At 38.2% G+C, this 23877-nt stretch overlaps 1 protein-coding gene across 6 annotated transcripts in view; it reads left to right on the forward strand.

Moving 5' to 3' along the window:
• The window catches only part of DLGAP2 (DLG associated protein 2), a 1108217-nt gene that overhangs the window by 494440 nt on the left and 589900 nt on the right, over positions 1–23877 (forward strand). The gene's annotated exons all lie outside the window — the stretch shown is intronic.

Below are 23877 nucleotides of genomic sequence, written 5' to 3' on the forward strand. Positions count from 1 at the left end.
TTTAAAATTTTAGTAAGATTTTTAAAATGAAGCAAACAACAAATAAGCACACTATTTTTCATATTTAATATTTCTGTCTAGATTTGTATGAGATAAATGCAGATAACTGAAATATCTAAATTTATCTAAGATGCCTCAAGATGAGAATAGTAGGGTAACTTGACTATTTAAAATACTTTTTAATTCTGCATTTGGATCAGTAGAGTTATATTGAACTTTTGGTTATATAATTTCTGTCATAAATTGAAAATCCTAATGAAATGTTCTTGGAACAAATGAAGACTTCCTCTGTTTACTGATTATACTAGAAAGGGAGTGAAACAAAATCCCAGTTTTGTTATTTATCTGTGGATCATTCTGCAAACCTGATCTCTCAGTTTCTTAAAACTTCATTTTCTGGGCAATGAAGTTTCTGATGCAAACCCACCTACATTTGGAAAGCATCACATGAAATTAACAGGAGAACCACATTAAAGGCCTTTGAAAATTGTGAAGCATTGCACACATTTGAGGAAGTGGTACTATCCTCCCTTTATTTTTACTGATGATGCTAATAAAACTTGGCGTACTGTTGTGCGTAACCTTGAGAAAACTTTCCTCTTCTGTAGCCCAGAGGTAATATAGCTCGTCTCTGTGGTTCCCTTCATTCTCTTTCCATTTTGCACTATGTGGTCACCTAAAATTTAGGTTCTTACTTGGAAGTATTCAGTTTGTAATAGAAAACACTCCTATAAATATAGTAGTTTTTCAATTTCGTGGAAACATGTCTGACCATACTGTGATGGTTTCAAGGTGTGCTGCTGGCAGTTCACCAACCTCCAGGCCCCACCACCTGATTCCCCGGGCCCTTATTCTCCGGAAAAGTCAGAGGACAGCCACCCTCTGATTCAGAGCAAGAAGGGCCCAGTCCTGGCTCCAGGTTTCCGTGTGTGTGTGTGTGTGTGTGTGTGTGTGTGCGTGTGCCCTTATTCTCCGGAAAAGTCAGAGGACAACCACCCTCTGATTCAGAGCAAGAAGGGCCCAGTCCTGGCTCCAGGTTTCCTGGGGGGGGTGGGGTGGGGTGGGGTGTGTGTGTGTGTGTGTGTGTGTGTGTGATTTTCCCTGGCCCTGGGTGTGTGTGTGTGTGTGTGTGATTTTCCCTGGCCCTGGGTGTGTGTGTGTGTGTGTGTGTGTGTGATTTTCCCTGGCCCTGGGTGTGTGTGTGTGTGTGTGTGTGTGTGTGTGTGTGTGTGATTTTCCCTGGCCCTGGAGATTTTCCTTTTTGTGATCATGTCTTTTTTGACATTCTATCTCTGTTTTTGCTTTGATTGTCTTTATCTTATGCTAATGATTTTACCAGTTTCAAGGTAAAAACTTAGTTCTTATGTCGCGTCTAGAAGAGAAGGCTTTTTCCCATCTGGCATCACTAGTTTTTACTTAAATTTGTGTGCTTAATAAGGCTTACCTATAGAACAATGAGGATCATAAAGTCAGCATGGTACAAATTAAAAACTACGAAACCACACTGAATCCTGGGTCTTTCCATGACAAAGCTTATCCCGGCAGCAGTGCGGGTATACTTCTTACCACCATCTTGAACAGAAGCGTTGCTCTTGCTTTTAGTTTGGATGTGTTTACTTTTTAAATTTAATTATAGCAACAAGGTAAGTGAAGATGGTATTTTCCACATTTTTCACTCAACAAGTTATTACTTTTTTCCAGATGGACAGCAAAAATAGCAACAGTATCAACATTCTCAGTCAATGTTTTACATAACTGCATATGTTTAGTGGATTGACTATTTGTATACACTTTAGTCCTAAAGATCTTTAAAGAAATGATAGGATATTATACTAACCCTATTTATTATAGTAGATTTAGTTTTTGGCTATTATTACTACATTATCAGTAGTAATAAATAAAATAATTTCTTACATTTGTAATCAGTTTGTATTACAGCTATTTGTAAACACATCCGTATTTCCCACTATACAGAGATCTACTTATGAATGGGACTGTCACCTGATTTATAAATATATAAAGTGACCATTGCTAGCCTAGGGCCTGCAATGTAAGAAGTATTCATTATATATTATAGGTAAATAGATGGTGGGTGGAAAGATAGGTTTAACTTTTTTTGGCAGGCAGAACAAACAATTTTACTGAGCTTCTCGGCTTAATAATCAAAGATCAGAGATCAAAAAGCTTAAATGTCTGTGAAGTCTAGGGAAATTGTGTAAATGACTTAAGTGTAAAAGGGAAAAGCCATTGGGACACAGATAAGAACTGTGACACATGGGGATAATTCCCCTGCATAAATACACAAAAACTTCTACGGTAAAATATTAGTACAAACAAACCACGATGTAGGACAGTGGTGTCTGCTGCTATTTTGCAAACTCGGTTGTATAGAGTAAGCCAAGAATTGATTCTGCACCAGCTTTGCAAGCATGTAAGGTTTTGCAGGCAACAGGATGAAAGGAATGAAGCAAATTCCAGAGGTCATCCTCAAGAAGTAGTGTGTCTCTGTTTTCTAGTACTTGCCATCAAATGGAGGACACAAATAAGAATGAGGCATATTTCCTTCCCTTTGGGGGTTTATGTTCTAAAAAGGGAGTAAATATACAAGATAAAGTCTGTATCAAAATCACCTTTGGGGTCTGCTATTTAAAATGCAGACCCCTTGACCCCTCCCAAATTTACTGAATCACCAACCTGAAGGGTGTGGCCCAGGAATCTGTATTTGTAGTAGGTTCCCACGCTGGTTCTGTAAACTAATGGGATAGAATTTTAACAGAAGGAGATGGAAGGGAGTAAGTATTCCAATTAGAAGGAAGGCACATGTGTCAAAATATAGCTTGGAAGTGAGGGGGAGATTTTACTTCATCCATTTTGAATGAAGACTGTAGCTATTCATTTACCAAATATTTGTATAGTGCTTGTTTTATACCAGTGTTTGTGTAGGAGCGTTTAAATCCATTAGACATTTGTTTCTAGCAGTTATAAATTGAGCAATGGGTAAAATACAGCACATACTGATGATAGAGACATATTAAATGCAGGGAAAAGAAACATTGTTTTCCATAAAGGAAAACAAATCAATTGCAGCAATCTATTTCCTCTAATTGAAGAAAAAAATGCAATTCACTCACTTGTAATCTTAGGAATAGAGAGTACAAATGCAGAAAAATGGGCTTTTAATTATTAGAATATCAACTATACAAAAATCTAGAATTCACAAATAGTATTTATTATAAATAATATGGAACGAGTACATGCAAATTTCTATTCCATACTGGGCTCAAAGTTTACAGTGATTTGTGTGCTTTCTTTTATTTTGATGATGTTAGACTCAATGTGGTTTAGTCATCAAACATCTATAAAATGTGGTTCAAGAACAAAACATGTTTTCCCTTTCAGATTCAGAGATGACGGTCTGGGCTCCATTTTATGTATTTGAACTGTGAAGGGTGAATTGTTTACAATGTTTATCCAAGTGCCCTCCACTGAGGCCCATATTTGCATCCCTGGAATGCCGTTACGTCACTTATGAGTTCAGCCCCTGGCCCATGAAATGTCAAAGGTGATGTGTTTGACTAGCCTGTGGGAAGTTGCAGCTGGCTGGAGTCAGTGACACTACTTTACAGCTGGGTTGAACAACCTAGGATTTGGCGAGCACTCGCCCGTGGAGAGCTAGCTTTGGGAACAGGTGTGTAAGCCTTGCAGCGCTCACACCTCACTGGGAATTTTTTTATATATGGTGTGGAGCCCAGGTGAGAAGTCATGTACTATAAATATGAGAATCATCAGCACATAAGTGCCACGGACTGGGAGGTAATTTGTGGGAAATAACTGGGGACGTTCTCTAAAACGGTACAAAAGTCATCTCCACTGGTCTTCGTGCGGCCAGAAGATGTAGGAACTGAAACCAAAAACATTGCCTGGTAGGCACTTAGGTTTCAGTGCCAGTGAAACATTAATTCAACCTAAATCAACTGGCTTCTCCTGGGTTTCTAAGAGCAAGGTATTAAAACTTTCAAGTGGGCCAATCGCAAGTTATGCTCCTGCCTGCCTCAGTGGTGCCAGTCTTTTCATAGCAGTCATAGATTCCTTTCCCCCTCTGCCGATCAACTGGTAGTGATGCTTGCTGGAATTGGCCATTTAATAGTGAGCAAATGAATGTCTCTCTTCAGGTGCTCTGGGACCTTTCGCTGGAGAAGCAAACTATAAATGTATGTGAGACTAACTTATTCACATAGGTACAAAGACTTGGAGAACTGTAGGATGTGGGATTAATTAGTTAATGTACAGAAAGTGCTCTTAGGGTACAGAGTGCTATGTAAGCAAAGCATATTGCTATATAACTAACCTCAGAAACAGTGGAACCTAGAGAGAGGCAGCAGGTGACCTACAGCCTGGGAAAGATTGGGAAATACAGGAGAATGCTTTAGGAGATGCTGACAATGCATGAACACATTTAGCAGTAATCTGTGGAAATAGCATGCCTTTCTTAGATGCATAACTATTTAGATTTCTGTTTTGTAAATGACCGTGGTGAATAGAGAAACAGCTATACCTGGAACATTGGACCTGAAGGCTGAAAATCTCTGTTAAGTACATGCCCTGCCATTTTGCAGTTGTGTTCCCTTAAAGATAATACTTACTGTTTATGACTTATTTTCCTTACCTGCTAGAGGTTATGATATCTACCTCCCAGGGTTTCATAAATGACATGCCTTTAATATTTTGAGGCATTCTTCAATTTTAATTTTTTTTTTCTTTTAAAAGATATTTTCCTAATTAGACATGAACAGTAAGGTTTACACTTTGGGTCATATTCTCAGTGGAGGTGATAGATCTTTTTCCAAGCTGTCCGCAATTTCTGATTTAATTTGACATATAACCATGATTGGGCCACATCCAAAGGGCCATGACCTGGCTTCCTGGAACTAATGTTCTGTCAAGCCAAGCTCATCAGAGGGATAGGGTTTGAGATATTTTCTTATGCTAGCAAGATGACATAGATATTTTCTAAGTATTTTCCACATCCTAAATGTCAGAGAGTCCAAGTAAAGTTAGGATGAAGAGGAATGAAAACTACTAGGATCTGTTTTTCCACACAATTACTTGAAAGCTAAGCCACATTCTCTGGGTATTGATCATTTAGTTTGCAAAGTTCATTATTCTTACTACGTGAGGCCAAAAAATAATAATATTAATAATAGCAATTTTATTTCAAGAGCAGTTCTTTCACACCAAACTTCTGACAGCTCTCTGTAGAAAATACATCTTTCATGTCATCTGTCACTGTTGCCAGTGTTGGTCAATAGGGATTTGAGAAACTTCCAGCCACTTGGCTGTCAAGTGACGCTGCAGTTGGAGCTCAGGTCTTAGAAAATAGATACTGGGTCGGAGGCTGCATTTTCACAAACTGCACTTTTGCTTGTTTGTTCGTTTTAGGTGTGAACTGCATTGTGCTAATTAAATTAATTTGTTCATTCATTCATTAAATATTTGACTGCCTACTTGTTGCCAGGCATTATTCTAGATACTGGAATGTCTTAGTGAGTGAACAAACAGAAAGTTATCCCTGTCCTCATGAAATTCCTTGATCATTTGTTTTACATGGCTGTTAAATGACTTTAATATTTTCTGTTTTCATTTATTGAAATTATGTTTTTAGCTCAATTATCTTCTATACAAATTTTACAATTGGAATTATAAAGATTTCAATTTTTAATATCTAAATTAATTTTTCACAACTTACAGCTCCTGTTACTTTGAACTTTCTTTTGTGGCTATCATTTCCAAAAAGTCTAATTCTCCCCTATTAGATTTTAGAACATTAATTTTTTTCTGGAAGAGTTAATACTTCTGTCAAGTTTTAGACAATGACATACTTTACGAGGTATAATTTTAGCCATTGTCAAATGTTTTTTGTAGTTGTTGATTTTCTCTACTAGCAGCATTTGTTATAAATTAACAGGAGGACTAGTTGTATGTATCTTTTTTTCTAATTCATGTGAAAATTCTTAAGAATTTCCCTTAATCAGTGATTTTCTATTGTCTAGGATTAGTCTAATGAAGAGGTTTCCAGACCTTCTCAGTTGACAGTACTTCTATTGTCTGAATAATGTCTCTCTCCCCAGGTCTCATTTCTTTCCCAGCTCAGCTGCTCGCCTCTCTCCACAAGGTCAGCTGTAGACTATCAGGCTCTTCCTGCGATCTTTGTCGTGTCTCATGGAACCTTCTCTTTCCTTGTGTATCTGTTTCTCTGTGTACTTACTTCCCTGGGTTCCAGCATCAGAACTCCAACTTTCTCTTTTGCTATGTCGTTTTCTCTGTGCGTCTTCACCCCCTTGGTGGTGGGGACTCAACATCCTACTGACATGGCGGAACCAAAGCCTTAATCAAAGTTTAATCAAGTAAAAGTGAAATCTCTGAATTTAATACAGTCAAAGGGTAACACACCCAAGGGACAGACCAGTTTACAAACAAAATCCAGTATCTATTTTTGGAATTTACAAATAAGATCAAACTGCCACACACACCCTATTATTAGCCCCAGACATTAGTATTATACATTTGTTATAGTTCATCAGAGAACACTCTCATATTTGTGCTGTTAAACACAGTCCATCTTCCACTACATGGTTCACTGTGTGGTATACTGCCCCATGCCTTATAGAATTGATCCAAATATATACTTGGTGGCTCTCACTTTCATCACAGAGTTGTGCAGTCATTCAAGGGCTTCCTTTTGAAGGTGAACTCTATTGTTATATGCCAGTGCTGTGAGAATGGAGAAGTCAGGCAAGTGACCTCTGATTTTTCTAGGCAAAACGTTCCAGAAAGCATCATTTTCTGATGCTCCTTGGAGTGGAGGGCTCAACTCTCCTCCCTAGTGTTTTCCTATGATTTCAACATTCACCTAATACTTGAGGAGTCCTTACTATGGTGGACGCTCTTCTGGAGTCCATGGATAGAGCAGTAGATGGAAGAGCCAGAACCTCGGCCCTCACGGAGTTTATGTTCTGATGGTCTCATCCACGCATTCTTTCAGCAGAAATTCACTGAATATCTACCGGGTGCCAAGCACTGTTCAAGCAGACAAGGTCTCTACTGTCATGAAGCTGATGGGAGGCGTGGTTCGCAGAGTAAAGAGGAAATGGCCTCCCTGGAGGAGCTGTGCAGGTGACACACACCTGGAGCTTTTTGGTTATCTAGCCATTGTAAACCTTTCTTATGTTCTTGCCTTTTTTGGGGGGATGACTGTATCACGTCATTTTCTCCTCCCGACTCCCTACTGCTGATGACCCAGTCATACAGCTTATAAGGCACCCCCGGTTTCTTTTCACTGTGGATGCCCTTGGTAGCTATGCTTTTTAGTCAGAACAGGAATGGCTTTGAAGAGGTAGCCAGTTGAGTTATTTAATTCACTGTTTGTTTTGACTTCCTAGTTTTGTTTGCTCTCTATTAATTTATAGTAAGGGATGAGAAAAACTTTTATACTAGAATAGTCTGATGGGGGGAAAGGGGGCGATCTTCCCCTTCTCCTTTTTTCCTTTGTGATTCTCCCTGCTATGTGACATTTTTACAGATGGGGAGCCAAGTGATGAAAAATGTCTCTGCAATTTGCTGGTGTTTAGTTTTTCAATTATTTTATGCTTCCTGATAGCTTTCAATCCCCTGTCTGCATCATCTAACTATTTAATCGTTCAGGTTTGAAAAAGGTATCTGTTAAAGATAAGTATAGATAACAATAGTGATATTTAAGTAGCTTATGAGTTTAGACAAGACAAAACAACATTTAAGAAAGCCTCCTAAGTTAAGTGATGAAAAGAAAGAAGAGGCAGATGTAACAAATTCACCTGAACAAATCACTCAAAGCTTTTGGCTCCATGAAATTTATCGCCCAGCCCTTAGCCATCGAGATTTCAAGAGAAGAAAAGCAACTGACGTCTGCAAATCAAATACACAATGTAGAAGAGATCAGCATGCAGTTCTTTGAAAACTATTCCTCATCACCATCTTCGTTTACTTATTTTCATGACTGCAGTTTTTATTTTAGATCGAAAGAGCAGCACATCCCATGTTAGCACTGTCATAGGATGTAGATAAGCAAGAAGAAAAAGTCAGGGAGAGAAGATGTCATTTTGGACTGGGGCAGATTTCATTCTTCTGGCTAGTAAGTAAGCAGGATTTTATGAATGTCAAAACTATTGTGTTTCTATACAAACTAATAGAATTACAGTATGTTACAGCCCCAAGGGGTCTTAAACATGAATTACAACCTAGAATCAGGCAATAATAAATGGCCCAAATAGCATTTATACTTAAAACTATATTGAACATAATTTAAGCTTATTTTAATGGTTATGTTAGTGAATTCCTTTAGGCTGGTCAGTGTGAAATCAATTATTATCGGTCTAAAAAAACCTAGAACTGCTGACTAATAGAATACGTTTTGATGGCAGCATCCATTCAGGCAGCAGATATTTATTGAAAAATCGGTGCCAGGCGCTGAGGTCCAAGGTCATGTATAAAGGGCATGTTCTTTGTTGCCAGTAAACATTCAGTAGAGTAGTGGAGACTGTCAAGTAAGTTTATGGTTAAACTGAGCTAATTGATCCTAAAGGAGATAGGCCTAGACTGCTGCAGGGGCCCAGAGGAGGGGTTAAGCACCAGCAGAGTGTTAAGTGGTCAGGGAAGATTCTGAGTGAAGCTTGAGCCAACCTTCACCGGCCTTCTGATTTGACTTCCTGATTGTTGGAGTTTTGCTCTCGACTAACCTACAGTAAGGTGGAAAAGCCTTTCCACTAGAATGGCCTAGTGTGGAGAATACTGGCAGTGGGTTAGAGGAGGAGGTTTTCCCACAGTTCTAGGAAGTGAGAGAAACAAGAGAAAAGTGGTATTCTATAAGGGAGTGATAAGGCTGCACACGCACAAATGCACTCACCCACGTCATCCAGGTTATAGCATCGTGGTCTGCTCCTCTCTACGTGTGCAATTTGCAAGGAAATCCTGATGGAGCAAGCAGCAGGAGGTGAAACTGTGTGTAGTCAGGAAACAGCCCTGGAAAGGTCTTTGTTTTCAGCCACCTTTGTTATGCTGAGAAGTAAATTCATTCCCTTCTAAAAAAGTAGATTCTTCTCCCCAGAAGTAGTCAGAGTATTGTAGAGAGTTCATATCGAAGCAAAAAATAAAGTCAATTTTCCAATAAAATTAATATAGGATACCGTCCCCCACACTAAATGTTACCTTCTGTCTCCAACCTGGGAAAAATTTTTTGTTAAGTGTGAAAAAAAGTTTAAGAAAACTTATGCTGTTGGCCATAAAATTACTTACTTTTAACCCACATGAACACAGAAATATTTTCATGGGCTTAAAAATAATGTGAAATTCAGCTCAATGGAACATTTCACAGGGGCAATCTGTGCATGGGGCGGGTGGAGGTTGGTTTTCTGTGAATCTCTATGGCACTTCCATTCAGGTGACTAGGTAAATATTATCAGCCTTGAAAATTACTTTAAATTATTTTTGTAAGCTAAAATATCCTTCCTTCATTTATAAAGAGAAAACTCTGTTATAAAACTTTAATCTGATCACCTGACATACTTGTGCTGATAAAAGTTGTTTATCATGTGTAATTAAAGCTCTCATTGAAAATGAGAACGCTGTGTTCTAGCTCTATATGTGAATCCATCAGGACAGAAGGAACAAGATTAAACATCAGACTGTCTTTGAAAAGTTTAGAAAGTTTTGCAGTAAATACATCCCTTGCATTCTTTGTATTATTTATTTTATTTTTACTACAGAAGTTGTGAACATACAAAACATTCACATGTTAGAATGTGTGGAATTCCCAAACAACACCACTTCACCACCACACCACACCATTGTGGAACATTTGTTACAGATTATGAGATAATATCAGACTCTTACCACTAACCATGGTCCATAGCATACGTTTGTTATATTTTCCCCATACCCCCCTATTATTAACACAGTACATCTTTGACACTGATGCAAGAATATTACAGTATTTCTTTAATTATAGTCCGTAGGTAACATTAATTGTATTTTTCCCATGCTTCTGCACATTCCTACCACCCTGCAATAGTGATATATATCTCTTCTAGTTCATAGAAGGACATTCTTGCATTTGTAATATTAAACACAATTCTCATCCACCTTGGGTTCACTGTGTTATTCGGTCCCTAGATTATTCTTTAGCTGTCTTTCAATTGACATTTACATCCCTAGACTACCCTTTTCAGCCACAATCCCATTTATAGACCACTGCTACTTACTGTACTGTGTTACATTAACTCTGTCCATTTCCATACATTTATAGTCAAGTTAAATAAACTTCTACATACATTAAGCATCAGTACTCCTTTACCATCCCTTGCATTTTGCTGTGACTTGCTTTTGTCAAACTCTTACAGACAGAGTGCATGGTTAAATATTAGCAATTTAAGAATTTGAATCTAGATCCACCTTATGTTAATGATGAACTGAATTTGTACCATTAACTTGGACCTTGTCTATAAAGTGAATCTTAAATTACAATAATTTGGCTGTGTGGTATGGTAGAAACCATACGAAGGTTGAATTTAAACAAATTTAGTTTTAAACTACGGTGCAATCATTTATTGTCCCTATAGCCTTGTGTATACCCCTTAACTCTCTCAGCTTCTATTGTCCCATTTGTAAAAGGGAAGACAAAGTGAATTAGCATATCTGGAAGCAAATAGCATGAGGCCTATCATATATTAGTCACCTGATAAATGTTGATTTTATTCTATTTTCTCAGGGTTTCTAAGACCTATGTAAGGTCTATACTTGGGGGAAACTGATGTGGCTCAACCAGTTGGGCTCCTGCCTCCCACATAAGAGGTCCAGGGTTCGATGGCCAGGGCCTCCTGGTGAGGGCAAGCTGGCCCACGTGGAGTGCCAGCCCACATGGGAATGTCGCCCCACGCAGGAGTGCCGTCCTGCGTGGAAATGCCTCCCAGCGCAGGAAAGCTGCCCTTTGCAGGAGTGCCAGCTGATGTGGAGAGCTGGCGCAGCAAGATGATACAACAAGAGACACAGAGGAGAGAGAATAAGAAGACATAGCAGAACAGGAAGTTGAAGTGGCACAAGAGAGTAATCACCTCTCTCATACTCTGGAAGGTCCCAGGATTGGTTCCTGGAGCCGCCTAATGAGAATATAAGCAGACACAGAAGAACACACAGTGAGTGGACAAAGAGAGCAGACAACAGGAAAAATGGGGGATGGGCGGGTTAAATAAATAAACCTTTAAGAAAGAAGTCTGGGTATTTATTCTGAGTATTTAAACAAGATGTAGAATGATGAATGGAGTAACAAAACATTATAGCTGGAAGGGACTATTCTTAAGGACCCTGCCCTCTCATTTTCCCATGAAAATAACTGGTTTAGTGATAGAATCAGAGCTCAGGTGCCATAAATCGTAAGTGGCCCTTGGTATTTCTTTACTGTTTCCTTGTGGGGATGGACAAAAGGATAAGGAGAATGAGCAAATGTACAGGGAAGCTGATGCACAGTGAGGACATCACTTTCCAGCAGCTCTGTTTGTGACATCTGCTTGCTTTATGATCAAGGTGAAGTGCTATCCTACTTGCACCAGAACAGAACAAAACCAACTCATTTAAGCAGTGGTATCCATGACAAACACCCTGAATCGCTGGTAGGGAGAGCCCTCGGGAGCGTGTGTGCTCCCACCTTCCTTCCTTTGTTTCCTCCCATTCCTTTCCACATCCTCGTGAAATAACAGAGAGAAGCAAAAGCAGATTTTGGGAGCCATGGCAGTAAAGCACTATGCTTAGGTGATTCTTAGAACTGAAGAAGCAGTTACAAGTTAAATTTTCACCACAAGTAAAGGAACGGTTATAAAAATTGGTAAGTATCCCTAAACCTTGAGATCATTGTTGATATTGTAATAACATTTTAAAAATTATACTTGTTATAACAATTTTGTCAATAGTCTAAACTTCTCTTATATATATGCATATATATATATCTAAAAGTCCTAATTTCTGTATTGACACACATTTATGACCATTCGTCCATGAATTAAGATATTTAATGAGTGCATTTAGATCCTTTCCCATAGCTCAGCTGTTTGATTTGCCTTGTGTCCCATAATTATACTTTATTTTAGATTCTTTGCCAAAGCACATATTTATTTTTCTTTCTTCCATATGTTCCTGGAATATTTTTTGCTCAGGGGAAGAATTATATCTGTGAGCTTCACTGTTTTATCCAGCTTACCAGATAGAAAAATATGTGGCATTCTGGAATAAACTTCACAATCTGTTGTAGAGAACCATCCTTACTTTTTCTTGCATGTATTTTTTTTGTTTGGTTTTTGTTTTTTCTTTTACAAAATGGAGCCATGTGCACATTAACCCTCTTTTGAACACATGGTGCCGATGTCAAATATCAGTAATGTTATTTTGGTTTTTTATTTGTTTGCTCTATTTATGAATGACTACACTCTTGGCTAACATTTATTTCATTACATTTCAATCTCAAATGGAGAAAATAGGCAAAGTTCTAGGAAGTATTAGTTGTTACTTAAGTGCTTTAGAGTCTAAATGAAAATGCTCATAAATTAAGGTCTGTTGTTGTGGCCGCTTGTGGCAGATACCTCCTCACAGGGTCCAGGGGTATGGATTGTGACCCCAGTTAAGTGTCCAAGGAGAGAGGTGTCAGAAGGATGATCATGACACTGGGGACCAGAGGATCTTGAAAGACCCATCCCCCAAAGGACTGTCTTAAGGCAAGAAAAGTTCAATTTTAGGAGGCTATCAGTTTGCTTAAAATTATATAAATAGATAATTTCTCAGAGATTATTTATAATTATTGGTGTATACTGTTTGGCTCTTACAATTAGCAGGCCATTAATTTTTCTTCTCTTATTAAGACAAAACCTAAACTTCCGGCAAGTGGCTAGTGGTGGGTTCTCCTAAGATTATGTTCAGCTAACCTAGAGATTGGCGCTCTGATTCACCCATTCTTCCTAGTATGCTTTTACCGTAATAAATAGAAATCCTTACTAAAATAGCCAACCCTAAATGGCAAGTAATGTTAATGAGCATAGCATTTGCTTGATTGTGGGGTTTAAATAAATGAAAACTCTTAAGTAAAGTTAGGGATTTCTCATTATATTTTTCAATTAAAATTAATTATTACTTAATCTTGCCCTGATTCTAAAGTATAAATGAAGCATAACATTCAAACTCACCTTGAAACGTTTAGGGAAAGGTACAGAGTCTGGAAGTGTTAGCGGCTTTAGAGATGTCCTTTCCTTCCACTTTGGTTAAAGAATCCTATGTGTGACTGTTCCTCGCTAATTCCAGGGAGGACCTAAGATCACCTCCCACCCACACCATCAGCATTCTGACCAGTCACCCTCTTGCGCCTTCTGCTCTTCACAGGTGGAAGCCTTGTTTGCCCTGAGTTTGCTTTGTGTGGTTCCCCTTTGGCTGCACTTTTAATTAGGAAGGAGAAGTTCGCCTCCCTGGCTTGCCTCCTTTAACCCCAACACTTCTAGCTTCTGCCCTTTGAAATTTATACCTGCACCTGGAGCTTTATCAACATTATCCTAGGTCTTCATTTCACCTGCTTTAGGTCTCCTGCAGACCTATTTGGTGCTTTTTCTGTAAAACTCCTGGCTTATATCAAGAGTTAAATCAATTTAAAAATCCCATAAACTGCTTTTAAAAAGAATATATAAAGTGACTTTTGTACACCTTTGTATAATACCATTGATCCTACAGTGTTTTATGGACTTAATTTCTTTACTCCCTTAAGCACCCAAAGAAAGGACATGGCAATGTGTAGAGTTCCCATTTTACAATTTGTTAGAAATGATCACTTAATATTTCAGAGAGTTGGATATGAAGTCAGAATGAGAACTAAGTTTTCTAAGGAACCCTGTGGCAAAATGGCCCAGAACCAAACACGGAGGCTGCAGCAATATTACGCATCTGCAGTTTCTTTTAGGATAAGAAAAGTAGACTATTTTTGAAATTCAGCAGTATGACTTGGTGCTACCAGCTTTCCAAGAAACCTTAACACCTTGCTTTTAGCACCTTTGGTAGAATCCAAATCAAGATTTTGGAAGTCTTAGTTCTGCATAATAGGAATTATGGCCTGGTGCAATGAGTTATAAATTTTCCTTTAGTCTTCTTTTTAATTTAAAAAGATGAAATAAATCTGGTACAGCATAATTAAATTAACTCTCCAAGTTGCCTATGCATTGCCGTTTTAAATAAATGCTTTTCTTTGTGTTTTGGCAATCATAAGTTGTATTTTTAAAATATATTAAATAATATTAGGGTATCAGTCATAATAGAATTATAATATTTTTGTGATTTATAATTGTGAATATAAAATTTTTGAGCTAAACAGTAAAAATTTTAGATTTCATAGCATATACTTAAATTTATACCCTATGATTGCTGAGAGTAGATTGAAAAACATTCAGTGCCTAATCCTAGCTACACTGCACAAATAATCATATGAAAACAAAATGACTAGTAGATGGAAAATTAAAGCATTCTCTTAGAAATAAAGATTGGATTCTTGTTTGGGTAAATGCAATTAAAATATTTGGTATTTTATACAAGCCAATTAAGTGAGAGTGTAATTTAATTTGTTTTCATTCGAATGGAGATACACTTGCAAAGGGTTATTGAATGTTCATATTATGTTTCTATCAATTCCATAAAATCAAATAAATAAGTCAAAAGAGATATGCCTTCACTGTGACAAACTTTTATTTGTCAAACTGAGGATCCAAATTATATTTTTTCTCTCACAAAACCACACTTATTCTTTATTAGTTAATGTATAATTTACATAGCAGGAAATGCCATATCCCTAGTGTAAATAAACCCGGGTAACCCCCACACCAATCAAGATGTCGAACATTTCCACACTCTGGAACATTTACTCATGACCCCTCCCAGTTATAGTGAAAAACCCTGTTAGGATTTCTATCCCCACAGATTAGCCAGGTGCAACATAACATAAAGACTTGCCCTTATGGAATCTGTAGTCTGTAAGGCATCATACTTATTATGTCTTTCATGGTCTGCTGAGAAATGTATTTAAAATTTGATCCCACTATTTAATCCTTAAAACCTGACAGCATGTAAGCATACAATATTGAAGCAAAGAAAACATACTGCTTCTAAATGACGGGCCACATTGTGATAGGAATGTCCTCAGGAGAAAATATGTTGATAGATGTTCCAATAAGAGAGCGAGGTGGCCAGCCAGGAAGGAGGTCATAAATAACACAGTATTTCTTTTCTGTCTCCCACAGCCCTCGAAGGCAAATGACTTTGATATCTTCTGTGCAAATCCGAGATGCCTTCTTTCTGTTCCTTGTCCATGATCAGTTGATATAAGTTAACATTTTAGGTGAACATAAATATGACAGAATAATCCAGGTTGAAGGTGAAGAGAGGAATTTTGTGGGTGTGATTTCAGGAACCCCATCATGGGCACGTGCAGCCTTCCAACTTGGGAGAGCCATTCCTTTAATGGATTTGATAGACTTGATCTTTGGTTTAGAAGAATTTCTATTTAATATTCTACATGTGAAATGACAAGTTATTTACTACTACTGTTTTGTTCCCATAAGTAATCTTGCTTTTATAGTGTTCTAAGTTCTATATAAACCCTTCCCTCTACTGCAAGTTCCCGGCAGGGTAGTTAGTTAAGGGGGACCACTCTGGCCTTGTGGATACCCATGTGAGAGAAGGGCAGAAGGCATTACGCATGGTGGATGGCCAGACTGCTTATGGCTAAACGGAGCTGCCTCCTTCCCACCATGTGCTGTCTGGGTTAGGCTGCCATGTTACTCAATTCAAAATGGGTTTCTCATAGTTTATCAAGAGGAAACAAGGATTCGATTCAACTGTCATCATTCCCCACCGTTCTGTTATCATTGCATGACAGATGGGGCGTTTTCCTCCCCACAGAACATTTCATCGCCTCTCTGTGTCCCTTTGCTCTTTCCTGGGTGTCTGTGCTTCCCCAGAAAGGCAAAGCTTGTAGGTGGAGCATTTCTGAGCCCATTTTGATGAGTGTAAGTCACCACAGAGGCGATGACAGTTTAAAGGCCATCACAGCCTCCAGTGCAGGCCTGGTGCCCTCCCAAGTGGCAACTAAAGAGAAAGGAGCCTGATGTGCTCCCAGCCTGCAGTTTCACACTTGTCTACTTAGACAGAGCTGCACAGGATAGGACAGTGGCAGATAAGGGGACTGAGTTTTAGAACTTCCAGCACTGACTCCCAGCTTATTGTCCAGTCTTCCTGAAATTTCTCACCAAATAAACACTGGAGGGGGAAATGGGAAGGTGGGGATAAAACACTTTATTAGCCCAGGTTTATTAAATGCCAATAAGAATAAACTGGGAGGACTCATTTGTTCTAGACAGAGTGTTTGCTATCAGAGGTTGCCGTTCCTTAGGCAACTATCTATTGCCCAAGAGTTCTCAATTAAGCACTGGTAATGCATGGGTAGTAGAGAGAGGAAAGTATGTTTTTGACCCTGGAGTCCAGGGTTGTGTAGGAGAATGGCACCTAAACAGAAATTACAGTAAAGTAGAATGTTTACCAGAATGGAAACATATACTAAGTTTCCTGGGTCACGTAAGAGGGAAAATTGAAAACCTGGAACCACCTGATCAGATAGGTGAAATGGTCCCTGAAGATAGATAACAACACAGGCTTTATACACAACTCGTTGCCAAATGCTCCGCGCAGATGATGAATGTTGTGGGAGTTCATTTGGAGGAAGAGCTCAACTGTTGATTAACGAACTCTTAATAAGAGAATGCACACTTGAATAGGTCCTAATTAAAATGTGAAGAATTAAAATATAAAAAGGAGTGCCCTGCATACCCAAATTACTTTATGTATTTAGCAACATGTATGTCCCTATAATGTACAAACAAGACAACACTATGTGACATAACAATAAGATAGATAATCTCAGTCTTACTTAGTGAAAATATGTCTGTATTATCTTTAAAATACAGCTTATTTTCCATTATCCGTATTAGTTACCCATGCTGGGCTAATGACTGGTCTCCTGGGCAAGTACATGTGTAACTCTCTTGATACAATTACTGTGGGAATTTTAAAAAAAACGTGCACTTTCTATATATATGACACTATTTTGTTCTGTGGGAAAGGAAAGACATTTTAAGGGACAAAGTTCTTGTCTTCAAGGGTCTAGTTGGGGAAAAACTTATGTGTAATATTAAAAGTCAAAATTAAAAATAATCTTACAAGCCAAGAAGGATGTGATGAGTCTCAGCATGTATCTTCCAGATAGGAAGGTTTCTTGCCATCCAGAGGAGTTATGATCAGGGGAGAGTTAGAAGTGAGGGTTGGGAAGAGCAGACAGTGGGAACAGCATCAGCAAAGTAAAGAGAGAACAGAGTTAAGAAGTGTTCATGATACAATGAATAGACAGACCTGCTTGGTAAGAGTGGCAGAGTTGTCAAGTGGAGTTGTTGGATATCAGACTTTAAAATAAGGTTGGACCTATTGATGAACGCATGTAGATATCCATCTCAGGAATGTGAGTTTTGAGTATTTTGATAAGAGCTGTAGCATTACAAATAGCATTCTACTTTCAGTCACTTGCATTGATTTTAGGGGCTGGGCACAGGACCATGTAGCAGTGCTGATGATGGAAAACAAGGAGATGAGTTAGGATATAGTAACAGAAATCTGATGGTGGGATGAGAAAGACCATATCAGGGCAAGAGCAGTGGACTTAGAGGAATGAACAAGCTTCTGCGTGAAGAATGGAGAACACCTGGAGGTTTAGGAAGGGAAGGGCTCTGAAATATTCACAATTCATAGACAGACTGAGAAAAATAACTAAAATGGAAAAGATGACCAGTTTCTAATGAACCTAGCAATGATTTATGTTTAGGGTATAGATTTGGCAGTGTTTGGTTTATACGTGTTTCCTGATAATTCACCTAATTAGTTGATATTTACTGATATACAGACTCTACTACTAAAAATAATTGTAAATGTTTATTTGCCAGGAAGAGTTCCAAGCACTCGAAATGTATTTACTTACTTACTTAATAATCATAGCAGCTTTCTGGGATAAATACTATTAGTTTCCTTGCTTTGCAAATGGAAAATTGAGGCACAGGCTAAATAACTTGCAAAGGGCACACAGTCAGTAAACGGGGAAGAGGTATAAAAACACAAGCTGTCTGACACAGAAGTCACACTCTCACTGCTCTGATATGGTAAGAAAAGGTAAATTTTATTCTGTACTTACTCAAATGCTCACAAATTACTATTCCATGACACTTATATTAATAAAGGTTTGTTCTTTTTAAATTGTAATTCTAAATCAAGCAGCATAGGACAGCACAGATTTTGCAAGCCTTCGGGCATAGATTAAAATGCTGCCTCTGCCATTTACTAGATATGTAGCCTTGAGTAAATAATTCAACATCTCTGAGCCCCCATTTATTTATTTGTAAAATAGGAATAATAGTATGTAATTCATAGCCTTTTGTGGAAATTAGATGAAATAATATACGTAAAGAATGGTGCCTTCAAATAGAAAGATTTCTGTAGACAATGACTATTAATATTAATATTCTATGGCAGTAATAGAATTTAGATAGCTGATTTTCCTTTGGGAAATCAAATATGTTTTCATTTTGTTTAAATCTATTTGGTGTCTCGAAGTTGTTCATTAGTCTTTCTCATGTGTCTATCAGTCATCATTCTGAAACTATCCTAGGAGAGACTACTCAGAATTTTAAAATTCAAGATGAACCAAAGATAGCATTCCATCTTTGCATACTAGATATTATGTATTTATTATTTATTATTTAAGATGTGAAACATGGTGAAAATATAAATAGCTGCAAAAATGGTAGGAAGTATTTGTGACAAATGTAAATTAGATTATAAAACTGCTGCAAAGTTTGTTATCTAAAAGTCACTTCATTTCTTCCTTTATCCATGATCGTAATTTGATGAAGGCCAATTTATTGTGAGCTAGATGTATTACTGGTTGAAAGAGACAAACAAAGGCCCTTGAGACCAGTCTTCTGTAGAATTCTGTGTGGGATCGGAGAAGACCCAACAGAAGAAGAAGTGTCTTTTGTCCTGGGTAGTTGGTGGAAAGTCATCACTAAACATTTCATAAACCAGGTAATTGACCTAAGTCCTGACAAATGAAAGAGTATTTGCCAGAAAGACACCAAGGTTGGCGTTGGGGCACAGAGGTCATTTTCAGCAGAGAACACAGTGAAATTGAATGGTGGGGCTTAGGGAACAGAAGTGGTCCATGTGACTAACGTCGACTGCGTGAGAGAAGCCTAGAGAGGTGGGTATTAATAATAAGAACATCGAATCACGTTAATAATGAGAATGTCAAATCTCTAACAGCTTCTGGCTAAGTCCCAAGTCCTATTCTAAGTGCTTTGCAAACAGTCTTTCATTTAGTCCCTCTATTATCATGTGATTTAATTATCTCCATTTTAGAGATGTGTTCACTGAGTTGGAAAGATTAAGCAATTTGTTCCAAATCATATAACTGCCAGGTGGAAGAGGCAGGTGTCAAACCCAGGCTGGATCGAAAGCCCAAGGCCTTCTCACTATTCCTCGGTAATTTCCAGAGGATGACTACTCTTTTCCCACCCCAATGCCAGAATTACCAAGAACCATGTGTGCCATGGGAGGAAGGTGAGATTTCACTCTGGAGCAATAGGATAAGGAACTATTGAAGGTTTCAACCCAGAGAGCTATGATATGACTAGTTTCTCAGGAAAAAAGCTCGTGGAAAATACTGTGCCTTTCCATGGGATATTCTTTGAGGTGCCTCTAGCAGAGGTAAAACACTGACACTGATAATATTAGTAATAGTTGTAATTTACTGCACACTTGCTGCATGCCACCTTTGTGCTAGTGTTTTACTTTATTATTTCACTCAGTCTTCTAAACAATGCCATGAGAGAGGTGATTTTCCCCATATTTTGTAGTTCAAAACACTGTGACCTCAGAAGTTCATCTGTCAAGCTTCAGGGCTAAAGAGCAGTGAAAATAAAACCAGATGGTGTGACACCAAAATTCTTTTGGTGGTGTGTTCTGCCACTTAGATGGTGATTACAGGACATCTAGGCTTTCTGCAGGCACAGTGGCAATCAAAAAGAACTGCTAGATGTGCCATTGAGAAGAGTAAATGTTTTTAGGGAGCAAGATAGGATACATAAGTTAGCCATGAGAGATCAATCTTTTAATGTGGTAGGTCGTTTGACCAGGATCCTAAGAACTGTCATTCCAGAAAACATTCCAATGTCTACTAAGTCACTTACAGCTTCCATATTTCCATAGTACAAAATAGTAGAAGAAAAAGACCAAACAAAACAAAAAAGCAAGAGAGCCCAGGATTGCTGGAAGAAAATCATAAACTAGCTTATAAAAGAACATTCAGGAGATCCAAAACTAGCCCAGGCAGATAATGTTCAACGAATTGAAAAAAGAAAAGTTGCCCCAGGAACACAGACTTTTCACTGTGTGAATTCTCTCACCTTGGGGACCTCAGTGCCTGTGGCTCCCAGAAAATGAATGTTAACCCCTACCATCCTTACTTTTACCATCCTCCATTTTATGAATGATCTCAAGTTTGACCAGAGTGGAGTGGTTAAGACTATGGGTGCTAGAGACAAATTTTCAGGGTTTGAATCCTGCCATGGCCACTTAATAGCCGAGTGACCCTGGTGAAGCCACATCACCTTTCTGTGCCTCAGTGTCCTCATCTGTAAAATGGAAGGTTTTGTGAAGGTTATTTCAGATGGTTGGTACGAGGATTAAAATGGATTGACCTAAAGCACTGACAAATGCCATGGTCATTGTTAACACAGACATAAGGGTTAATGTAGAAAACTTGGGAGATTTTTACTATATGAGCAGAGTCTAGGCATATAGACATATAAACCATAAATATGATGGTTTATAAGTCATCTTCTAATCAATCAGCATAGAATCTGTCAGTGGCAAAATTGGAATAGGCTAGAGAAATAGGTGGGGAACATAGTTATTGGATCTCCTCTCTATACCACTGTGCTGATTGTTTAATAGTGTACTAAGATATACAAATAATCATACCTAACATTTATGCCTAACTCTGCTATAGCAACTTGCCTATAACTTATGTTGCAAGAGCCTCATCATGATAACTCTGAGGAGGTATTATTATCCCTATGTTGTTTTTCATTTGTTTGTTTTCTGTCTTCTGACATCTGAGATAGTAAGTAGAGATATGTTTTATAAATATCTGTGGGATTCTGTTAAAAATTGTCACCTAAACTAGCCCTAAGATGGGTTGTTGTTGTCTTAGGGATTCTCTAAATCAACCCTTAAGGAATTCCTTGATTTTATTTGCCCCTCTGTCTTCTTATTACCACTGATTCCACTTACCCGCAGATGCCCCCCCCCACCTTCAATCCTGCCCCATATCTGTTAGACAGTCATTTTTATTTTATTTTTCTAACTTCTACATGATATTTGAGAAATAGTGAGGGTTAGAAGAAATGACCAGAGGCATTCTTCTTTCATGTACCTTGCATTTTTACATTGCATTCATTCATTAAACAATATAAGCTCAAGCCATCGGTATGGTACACAGGTGGATTTTTACTGTGATCTGGCAGAAATGGGGAAAGCAGTTATTTTGAGTAGCTGCATCGAGGTGCGGAGCTAGGGGGTGCTCTTAAATACCTTTAGAGACAATATCATGTTACCAAAATAACACTGGCTGCGTATTAACCGTAATGTAAAAATAGGGATAATAATAACAACACTTGGGGCTTGTGTTTTTCCTCATGAAATTTCAAAGCAGCTCACAATAGGCACTGTGACTCATCCTACAAACAATCCCGAGGGAATTAAGTATATGTTACTTCCCTTTTTGGCAAGCAGTTGGACCATAATTCGTTAGTACAGTGTCTGAGATGTCAGCATCTGGGAAGAGATTTCCTTCTGTTAAACACTGAAAAAAGTCTTCTGTATTGTCCCCCTGCCACTGTTTTCAGGAAGTGACTCTCTTAGGAACCACTAACTTGTCACTCCAAAATGTAAAAAAAAAAAAAGTACAGAATTCCAAATATAGATGACTCTAAATAGCCATCCATGCCACCTTGCTTGTGTCACATTACAGAACATTTCCAGCTGTTTGAATGAATTTGACATGGAGGTCGTGGTAGATTTAATCTGTCCCCCAGAACATGGTCAAGCCTTATTCCTAGTCCTGTCCAAGTGAACTGACGGTAAATAGGGTAAATAGGATCTTTGAAGATCCAAGGAGCCTGAGGACACATTGAATCAGGATGGACTTTAAACCAGTAAGACCAGAGACACAAACAAAGGAATCTGAACATGGAAGTACAAACCAGAAGACAAAAGGAGACAGATCACCATGTGATGGAGCCTGAGCTTCCAGCAAGCATCCACTGGAACTCCGCATTCTTCAGAGAAACCCTGGCCTGCTGATACCTTGACTTTGGACTTCTCACCTCCAAACTGTGAAGCAATAAATTCCAGTTGTTCAAGCCATCCACTCTGCAGTAGTTTGTTAAAGAAGTCCTGGTAAACTAGGGCAGTTTTCAAACCTGGGCAAGGGTTTTTTCCATCCATTATTGAAAAGAATTATAACACAAAAATAACATAGTGATTGGTAACCCAAGCAACTCAAGTGGAGATTCAGATTTCCAATTTGAAGAAGTAGAAAAGGGATCCTTAAATAAAATCTAAGTCACAGGACTAAGTAGGATGGTTAGAGTATTCAGAGTTTTTAGAGTCATGTTCATTGCCAAAAAAATTAGAAAGAAAGAAAATTTCATCATTTCTGATCTTCATTAGCCATGCAAATGATACTTTGAAAGTAACATTACTTTATACTCTTATGATTATGAATTTGTGATAATTATTTAGCTAAAGACCAAAGTTTAAGTTTCACTTTTGACAATGAAGGAAAGCTCCTTTTAATTATTCAAAAGCATTTATTTAGCAGCTGATATGTGACAGACCCTGTGCCATGGGTATTTGGAAAGTATAAATGTTAGGGCAAGATCTATCCTCCCTCAAGAAGTTTATAATCTGCTAACCTTTTTGGTGCAATATGAAGAATGATATAATGCAAATTATACAATAGGAGGTTGCACTCAGGAAGTAGGAAATAAGCTGGAATGCTTCTGGGAGGCAGAGCTTGAACTGAGATTGCAAGGAGCAGGAGTTTGTCAGGCAGGCAAGACTTGGGCAGAGTGAGGACAATGGAAAAATTAGAAGGACAGGGTATGGTGTATACAAAAGCTGATGGGATTAGGCATCTGCGGTGGATACAGATGTACCAGGGTGGCTTCCACTGGCTCATGGCTTTATATGCCAGGTAAAGGAGTTTAGAAATCCACACAGGGTAAGCAAGATTATAGAGAATTCTTAAAACTATTAAAAAGAAAGTGCTATTTTATGCAGTGAAAAAGCTCCCATTTATTCACTGGAACTTGGCAAGCTAATTATGGACTATAGTTTTCTTTAAGAGAAGTGCTCTTTCATAAAACCATACTTTGTAGACCTTGATTTGAGTTATAGTTTTTATTCTAGAGTAGTGGAATTCCATTTTTTTAAAAATATTCAGATTCAGACCTCTCACAAATTCATACTAGTTTCACAGAGAATCACTCCAAGTAGACAATATCTTCCTGAGTAGCTTTTGTTTTATGGTGCTGACATGCAATCAGTCTACTTTATTTCCTTTCAGGTGGCTCAGTGAAATAGAAAATTTTTAACTTTGAGACATGCATT

The sequence above is a fragment of the Dasypus novemcinctus genome, chromosome 25, assembly GCF_030445035.2.
Source record: "Dasypus novemcinctus isolate mDasNov1 chromosome 25, mDasNov1.1.hap2, whole genome shotgun sequence".
Taxonomy (NCBI): Eukaryota; Metazoa; Chordata; class Mammalia; order Cingulata; family Dasypodidae; genus Dasypus; species Dasypus novemcinctus.